This window comes from Solanum verrucosum, unplaced genomic scaffold, assembly GCF_900185275.1.
Source record: "Solanum verrucosum unplaced genomic scaffold, falcon-dt-bn FXZP01000214.1, whole genome shotgun sequence".
Lineage (NCBI taxonomy): Eukaryota > Viridiplantae > Streptophyta > Magnoliopsida > Solanales > Solanaceae > Solanum > Solanum verrucosum.
Window position 1 is genome coordinate 640682 of NW_026020059.1, and position 8986 is coordinate 649667.

The window sequence follows — 8986 nt, forward strand, 5'->3', positions numbered from 1 at the left end:
GCGGATCTGATGAGATGCGTCAGAACCTATATTATGAAACTGTCACTCCCCGAGCCTACATCCTGGGCGGGATTGGCACTCGAAAGTCATTGTTGGCCCCAAGCGAACCCTTGATCTGGCTTACTTAACTCAGCGGAAGACAATATTCATATCTATAATGATCTATGAACTTAACTGAATTGGATAATAAAATAACTGAGAATGTTTTAAAGATTAAACATTCAACTTGGCCAAAAGTGGCAACCCAAGTCTTAACAATAAGAAATGATAATGAAAAGACTCAAAGCACTAACATCTGACTGTCTATGAAGCCTCTAAAACAACTGAGATGGATGTTGGGACAAACCCCACAACATCCTAATGAACTAACTAGAAAGAAATGAAAATAGATCCTCCGGAATGCAAGGAGGCTCACCGACTGACTCTGAACTGCTAACTGAATCAACGGTGCACTGGAATGTCGATCCTAGTTACCTGTGTCTGCATCTTAAGACGATGCAGGCCAACTGGCATCAGTACATTGAATGTACGAGTATGCGAGTTGGAATGCTACAACAACATAGGCTTGAAAGAAACACTTACCTTGGCTCTTCTCAACTCATGAATACTTAACTGAACTCATTTCAATATAAAGTAGTTTAAAACAAGTGCCATATAAAGAAAAGTTTTTAAAAAACATGATGTCAACTCTGTGTATTTAGAAATACAATAACAACTATGTATGTATGCAAATATACAATATGAACTCTGCTTGTATATGAAAAATACAAATATATCTGATGTATATAAAGATACAAAATAATGTTGTGGGAGTTTCTCTAATCGACAATCATCCACTACAACATTTTAGGATTTTAACCACACCAGTAAAGTGTAGCCTAAACTAGCAAAAAGTGTGGTCTTTGATAAAAGGCTACACTTTTGAACTTTAAGCAACGCTTTTTAGGTGGTGGCCTAACGAAGCGTAACCTTTGGCATTAGGCCACACTTTTTAAATGTTGCCATCACAGCTATAGTTATAAAGCGTGGCCAAAGAGGTATAAGGGCACGCTTTGTACCGATTCATTAGCAACACCTTTTTTTTATTATACTACACTTAAAAGTGTTGCCTTTTCTTTGTTATTGGTCACACTTAAAAAGTGTTGCCTTTTATATCTCATCTGGAACAACACTTATAAAGTGTAACTTTTCTTATGTACAAGAAAACGTCCTACAACAACACTTTTGAAGTGTGACAATGTTGTATAGAATTTTATAGCCACAATTTTTTATTTTTAAGAATAATAATTTTTATTTGCATATATTCAATAATCACATAATTAAATATACAAGTGACCTAAAGCACAAAATTAGCTAATAATTAAATCGAAGCTATATATTTAAAATAAACTTCGAGAAACATTTCTTGTACAACCAATACTTAGAAAGTGATTGCTTAAAGATCTCTACTATCAATAAATTCCACAAAATCAAATGCATTCAAAACATATATGATAATAATACAAAAACTCTTCATCGTTCACTACATAAGATCGAGTTTACTTCTAGCCACTATTCAAATTCAATTACCGGCATTTTCCTGCACATTCAAAATAAAATTGTAAGTTAGTGAAATGAATCATGTATTTAATATGCTCAAATTCACATCAAACCAATCCATAACAATAAAGTTGTGGAAATGCATAATTGGAGAGCATTCACTGTAAGCCAACCAATCCAAATCAATATATGCAAATTATATAGAACAGGCATCTGGCTTCATTGCCTATTTGTTGTAAATTACTATTTATCTAATGATAGAATAAGTTGGAGTATTTTAGACATAAGTTATACATGATGATTGTATATATATCTACAGATGTAGCCTACACTTTATGGTTTACATAAACCCAATGCCCCGACCCCTCTATGGTATAACCCGTATAACCTATTCCTCATTCCATGACTGTAATACATAACTAGTTGGACTTGTATATACTCAAGCAGGGCCAAAATGTCCTGGGAAGGAAGCTGCCCCATTGCAAAACCAAAACAAAGCACAAGCATCAAAAACCTAAATAGCTTTATTGCAACACCAGATAAAGCTTAACTAGCACAAGTGACAACAAACTCACTCCCAAAAAATACAACAAAGTCTTTAACCTTCCAAGAAATCCAAAAGGGGGAGCTTTAACTATGAGAAACAATTTAAGCAATGAAAACCAAAACCATCTCTCACAACAACCATCACAGTTCAAAGTAGTAAAACGGCAGGGGAAAAGAGTACACAACTACAACCCAAAATGACTAGTCCTCCTTCAACACAATACAATACTCATCCAACTAAAAATATAAACCTTTCTAGGTATAGAAGCTGAAAGGAGACAATGAGTGACAAAAATAAAGTACAGATTGAACTTTCAAAGATTCAAGATAGTAAAACAAGTTCAACATTTCTTTAGAAAGAACATCAGCTCAACTAGAAGAAAAACAAAAAACAAAAAAGTCTCTTTCAAAGATTTACTGAAGAAACTCTACTTCTTGCAATGATTATAGCTTCATGTTATCTTGGAACCTCAAGTTCTTTAATGCACTCAACCTGTATAACCTCAAGTAAATGGACTATTGTCTACTGAATCACTTGCAAAGCTAATCCATCTTGAATGCACTGCCTTCTCAAGACAACATAGGCTACTGATTCACGTTAAAATGCAAAATTTCATTCTATCAAAACTAAAAGAAAAATGAAGCTCACAGAGGTCACAAGTTGTAAAGAAAAAGGCAGATTCATTTGTAACTAGAGAACAAACACTTAAGTAGGTCACAACCCAAACAAATGAAACAGTACCACATCTCTGAAAAACACAAAACGACAAGAATCAAATACAAATTCATTGTGAGAATTAGAAAAAAAAAATGTTCCATATCGAAAGGGATCATTCACAACATAAAATGACCCTATCAAGGTTGAATAAATCTTCACCTACTGATATGAGTGAGAACTGATCAATCTAAACTTAGAAAACAAGCACACGAACAATGGAGTAATTTCTTTGACACCTTCAAAACCCATAACCAAAATCAAGAAAACTACTACAACAGATTGAGACAAAACAAACTCATGGTTATTAACAAATAAATAAACCAAGCTTAAGGCGAGCACAACAACTACGAACTCAAGAAGACTAAGAACAGGGAAAACAATGCTTGAATGGTGGCAGATAGATACCATTATCTTATAAAAGAGGAGAAAATTCAATGAACTACTTTTGAAACAAAAAATCGATAAAAGATAATGTATTAATTTGTTATATGAACTTAACCAGTATGCAACAAATCTGAGACATCATGTATTTCCCTACATAATTTTATAAACAGCTACAACTATAATGCCTCAAAGGCGGACCGAGAATTCAAAAAATGCAAGGTCATTTGATGAACCTGATCATGACAGGTTACGAAATGGAAGAACAAGCTAACAAAACCAAAGACAAAAGAGTTGATAAGGATATGATGGATGACGTTCACATGTCTCAAGAAAGAAAGCAATCAAAACCTAAAATCACACAACAATATGTAAACTAACATATCAAGATGATCACGACCAAGATGGAATACACATGGATGAGAAAACAAAAATTCAACAGCAAGGTCTCTATGAAACTGATCACAAGCAGGTTATGAAAAAGAGTAATGACTTAGTTATAAAAGAACTGGTTCACAATCAGAAAGCCAATACCTTAAAAGAGGTTTCGGGTAAATTCAAAAGGAAAAATAGGTGAAGAAAACAAATTGGACAACTTCCAAAAGAACACCAATCAAGTCAACAATAAGAGAAGATACACAAGCAACAAAACGAGAACAACCTTGGATATCGATAACAATAGGAGACTACTAACAAAGAATTTGAAATACAAAATACCTTTTGAAGAACCGAATCATGAGCTGCCTCTGAAGAATGTGGAACATTTTGGCCTCTTACAGCTTGTGCGCTACTAGCATCAACAGGTGAAGCAAGGTTAGATCCGACACACCCTGGTATTTCTTGAACATTCAATAGAGGGTTTTTCAACAATTGACAGAATAAATGTCGCATTTCATCTCTCATTTTATTCATTTCTTCCTTTAGAGAAGCAATTTCATTGGCATGCTTTTGTTTTAGCTTGTTAGTTTCCTCATCTTTCTTCAAAGAACTTGTTGTCACTAACTTACAATAGCTAAGTCAACCAGGCTGCTCCTTTCCAAACACTGCCCTAAGTGCATCATCAGTTCTTTCCCCAGAATTTTGGCGATTCTGAAGTTCATCTTGTTGAATAAAATTTATGAATACAGACTTTAATATATGAATAAGGATTGTTTTATCAAGCTACCAAACGACCCCTTAGAGCTTTAAAGGGGGATCTAATCTATTTTAGGAATGTCACGCACTTTGTAATCAAATAAGGAGATTTCTTTCCTTGAAAATTTTGACACCACTGATGCAAATATGGAGAAAAGATTATAGTGGAGAAGAGAGGGATTCATAGAAAATATCCCATTTTTCAAAATTTACTTCCAAAAAGTTGGACCTATTAGCAATTAGTGCTACAATAATTAAGTTCCTCCACCACAAACACAAACAAAGAGCTTTAGAGAAATGGCGAAAAGAGCAGAGAATGAGCAGCCACAAAAATCTTTTGGCTGGGCAGTCAGGGACCTCTCTGGAATTCTCTCGCCCTTCCATTTCTCTCGCAGGCATCTTTTTCATTATATATTGACTGCATCACAACCCTTTAGAATATAATTCTTTGAATTTATTAATGAGTATAAACATGCATGTTGTATTCTCTTTGAATTATTTGAAAAAATTTATACAAAAAGGCAATTGTTTAAAATCTTTGATTTATGACCTGAAGAAATGAAAATTGTGAATTTTTTTATATATATGTTTTTGTTTGAATTGATGGCAGAGAAAATGGTGATGATAATGTTACAGTGAAGATACATTATTGTGGAGTATGTCACTCAGACTTGCATATTGTGAAGAATGGATGGGATAAATAAAGAGAATACCCTCAAAGAAAGCCTACAACAATCTGGTTCACATAATTTTTGAGTTCAGAAACCTCTTGGAGATCTGGAAAATGTTTAGCTTCTTTAGCCATGAAAGGAAACCTAAACAACTTTTCCTAACAAATAATTATGCGACATCGACAGAGAATTCTCAGAAGACATACTTGATAAAATTCAACGGAGTCAGAATCTCCACGATATATAAATTTTAATTTTGAATTAAATTCACTACTAATTCTCTTTAAAAAACTTACTATTGCAACTTGGGTATCAGCCTGAATTTCCTTTCCTGTCTTTGTACGAGTTGCAATAAACATTTCAAACTTTGATGGTTCCTCGGTTTTGTCTTTGGCTACACGTTACATATTATATAAAAAGAAATTAAAAAAAACATCAATATGTTCTAATAAAGTACAAAAAAAAAAGAAATTCAGATTTTTGAAGAAGCTACGTATTACCAATGCCACGCGTACTAATGTCATCTGATTATACTAACCCATTAAAGAGGCCAACCAATCAATGTCATCACGTGAGTAATCCATATCATCGTCAACATTAAACTTGATATCTCATTCCCCGTGATTGATCCATCTAGTATAACCTTTAACAAATCCATAGCATATTAGATGATCATACACGACATTCCTTAGAGTCCAACAAATATTGCAACACTTTGCACATGGACACTGAATTTCCTCACCTTGAGGATCTCTATAAGAGTAAGCAAAATTTAGGAAATATTCAACACCATCAATATACTCTCTGCTATACAGAGTGTTGAAGTGCTGAAACAACATAGGACTTCATTTAAGCAAAGAACTAATGACCACAAATATATCCTTACCAATTAAGGAATTTAAATGAACTAACTAAGATAATGAAATTCTATCAAGAAGAAGGTTCAGATTGAAAGCAACATTTCAAAGAAGTTCAGACACATATTTTAGAAGACCAATAATACAATATAGTGTGAAATCTTTTAGAGTTGTTTAAAATTAATATAGTACTGAAAGTAAATTGATGTTTGAGAAAGGAATAAATGCTAAATGACAAACCTAAGTACTTCTCATGTAATTTTTGGCAATTTCAACAAGTACCAGTGGTCCACTGGATGTCAATTAAATTTAATGCAGAAGCTTCACTTATCATTAACCCACATACACCACTCAAATAATATGTACTCCTTGATATGTCTACATGTGATTATATGTGTCCGTTAATCTGTTTTTTTGTTGTCTTTATCAGAAAAGAAGAAAGGTGATAGTAATAATATGATATCATTATTTTAGCACTAAATTTCACTCTTCCAATTTTTACTCATCCTCTCTATTTTTGTTTACATTTGACATCCAAAACTAAATTTTGCCCTTTTCAGGCAGCAAGATTGTCGAAGAACCAGCTGCTGGACAAAAAAACTACATTCAGAGTACATACCAGCAAATTGAGAAAGGAAAGATAAGGCAGCATTTGAAACTCAACTTGTAGTCGGAACTTCAAAACTATATGTAGAGCAGCTGCTGTAGAACTAAAAAGTAACCAACAATTCAACAATAAAAGGCATGGGGGAAAAATCTCAAATAATAAACTGATCTATCAGATTATGCACACAATTATCTTGTTTATGAAGGCAAGAAGGAGTAATTGCAAATACATCACATATGAATGGAAGACAGTGGTGGAGGCTCTCTATAGATATAATCCATCAGTGAAGGTGATCAAAATTAATTGGAAACCACCTGATACCGGATGGGTTGAAACTACTACTGATGGAGCATCAAAAGGAATTCAGGAAGAAGTTCTTGGGGGTTTTGTGTGAGAGCTACAACAGGAGATATTATGCAAGCTAAGGCTAAGGAGATCGAAGAACCTTCGGTACCAACACACAAGTAGAAGCTATGGCGATCTTCATGCTCTAAAATATATAGAGACAACCCAATTAGACAAGATTTTTATTGAAACTGATTCGCTATTACTTGAAAAACATTATTGAAAGGGTATGAAAAGTACCATGGAAAAAAGTGACCATAATGGAAAAGATATGGAGACTCATGCAGGGGAGAACAGTGAGAGTAACGCACATTTATATGCATGTATATGCATTTCATGTAAAGGAATTAAATAAATGCATCAGTGTACATTAGTGAAGTTAGCTACAAGCTGTTACATTATACATTGCAATGTTAGCAGTGTGAGCAGAATAGTATGTTAGAGAAGTTAGTTATACACTGTAGCAATCAGTTAGGTAGCAGCTATGCAAGTCTGTTACAATAAGATTGTATATATATCCCTGTATTACATTTTGTGAATAATCAATAAGACATAATTCTTTTCATTCCTCTCAATGTTGCTCTCATCCATGGATCCTTCATTGATCCAGAATTATCAAACTTAACATGGTATCAAAGCTTTCGAGCTTCAATTGAGAGTCAATGCAGTAAGAATTTCGTAGTTGAAGTTCAGATTCGAGCTTCTTTTCTTCATTTTCTTCAGTTGTGCACTCGATTTCTTCGTTGTTCACTCGATTTCTCGATTTCTTCCTTTCTTTGTGATTTCAATGGGAAATTCTGGTACTGGAAATCAATTGGGTACTGTCATGGCTGCTACCACAATTGATCATCTTCATCCTCTCTATTTGTATCCATCTGATGCACCTAGATCACTCAATGTGGGTATTATGCTTACAGGAACTGATAATTACACTTTGTGGAGCAAAGCTATGCAGTTGGCTATGCTTGGGAAAAACAAAGTGGGATTCATTGATGGTACAGTAGACCGAGATCAATTCACAGGTGATTTGGCTCGTTTATGGGATCGTTGTAACACAATTGTAGTATCATGGATTCTGTGCAATGTTAGCAAGGATCTACACAGTGGAGTGCTTTTTTGCTCAGATGCGCATCTAATTTGGGAGGATTTGAAAGAAAGGTTTCACAAGGTAAACAGTTCACGTATTTTTCAGCTACACAAAGAGATCTTCACACTTGTTCAAGGAGTCTCTTCTGTTTCAATATATTACTCTAGGCTTAAGGATCTATGGGATGAATATGATTCTATCATGCCTCCTTCTTCTTGCACATGTTCTAAATCTAGGGATTTCTTTGAGCACTTACAGTTTCAGAGAATGTTACAATTCCTCATGGGACTCAATGATAACTATAGCCAAGCTAGGAGCCAAATTTTATTGATATCTCAACTGCCTACTGTTAATCACGCATATGCCATGATTAATCAGGATGAAAGCCAGAGAATGGTTGCTAATTCGAGCAGAATATCACCTGAGAATTTAGCACCAACAGCATTATTCACAAATAGATTCGAATCAGTCACTCGGAAGCAGCAAAAGAAGCCTTACAATCCTCATGCCTTATGTGAATTTTGTAATGTGAAAGGACATCTGAAAATTGATTGTCTCAAGTTGATGAAATGTGATTTTTGTCATAAGACTGGTCATCTTAAAATTAACTGCTATAAGCTCATTGGATATCCACCTCACTACAAGGGCAGGAGAGATCATGTTGTAGCTGGTAATTCGATCTATGATACAGGGGTTTTACAGCAGCAACAACACAATATTGTCGCTGGTAATTCGATCTATGATGCAGGAGTTTTACAGCAGCAGCAACACAATGTTGTATCTGGTAATTCAATCTTTGATGCAGGGGTTTTACAGCAGCAACATCAGTATATGTCATCTCCTTCCCAACAATATCAGTATCATCAGTCTATGCCTTCTTCTTCAGTTATGCCTATGTTTACTCCAGGACAACATCAGCAGTTGCTCAGAATGTTGGATCAAGCTACACTTGCTAATAAACCTGGAACTGCACATATGGCAGGTATCTCACCTATTCATAAGGCTGATTCATTGACCTGGATTGTTGACACTGGGGCTTCTCACCATATGCTTGGTGATTCTTCTTATTTACACCATAAAGGATTAATAGATGGTGCAGGT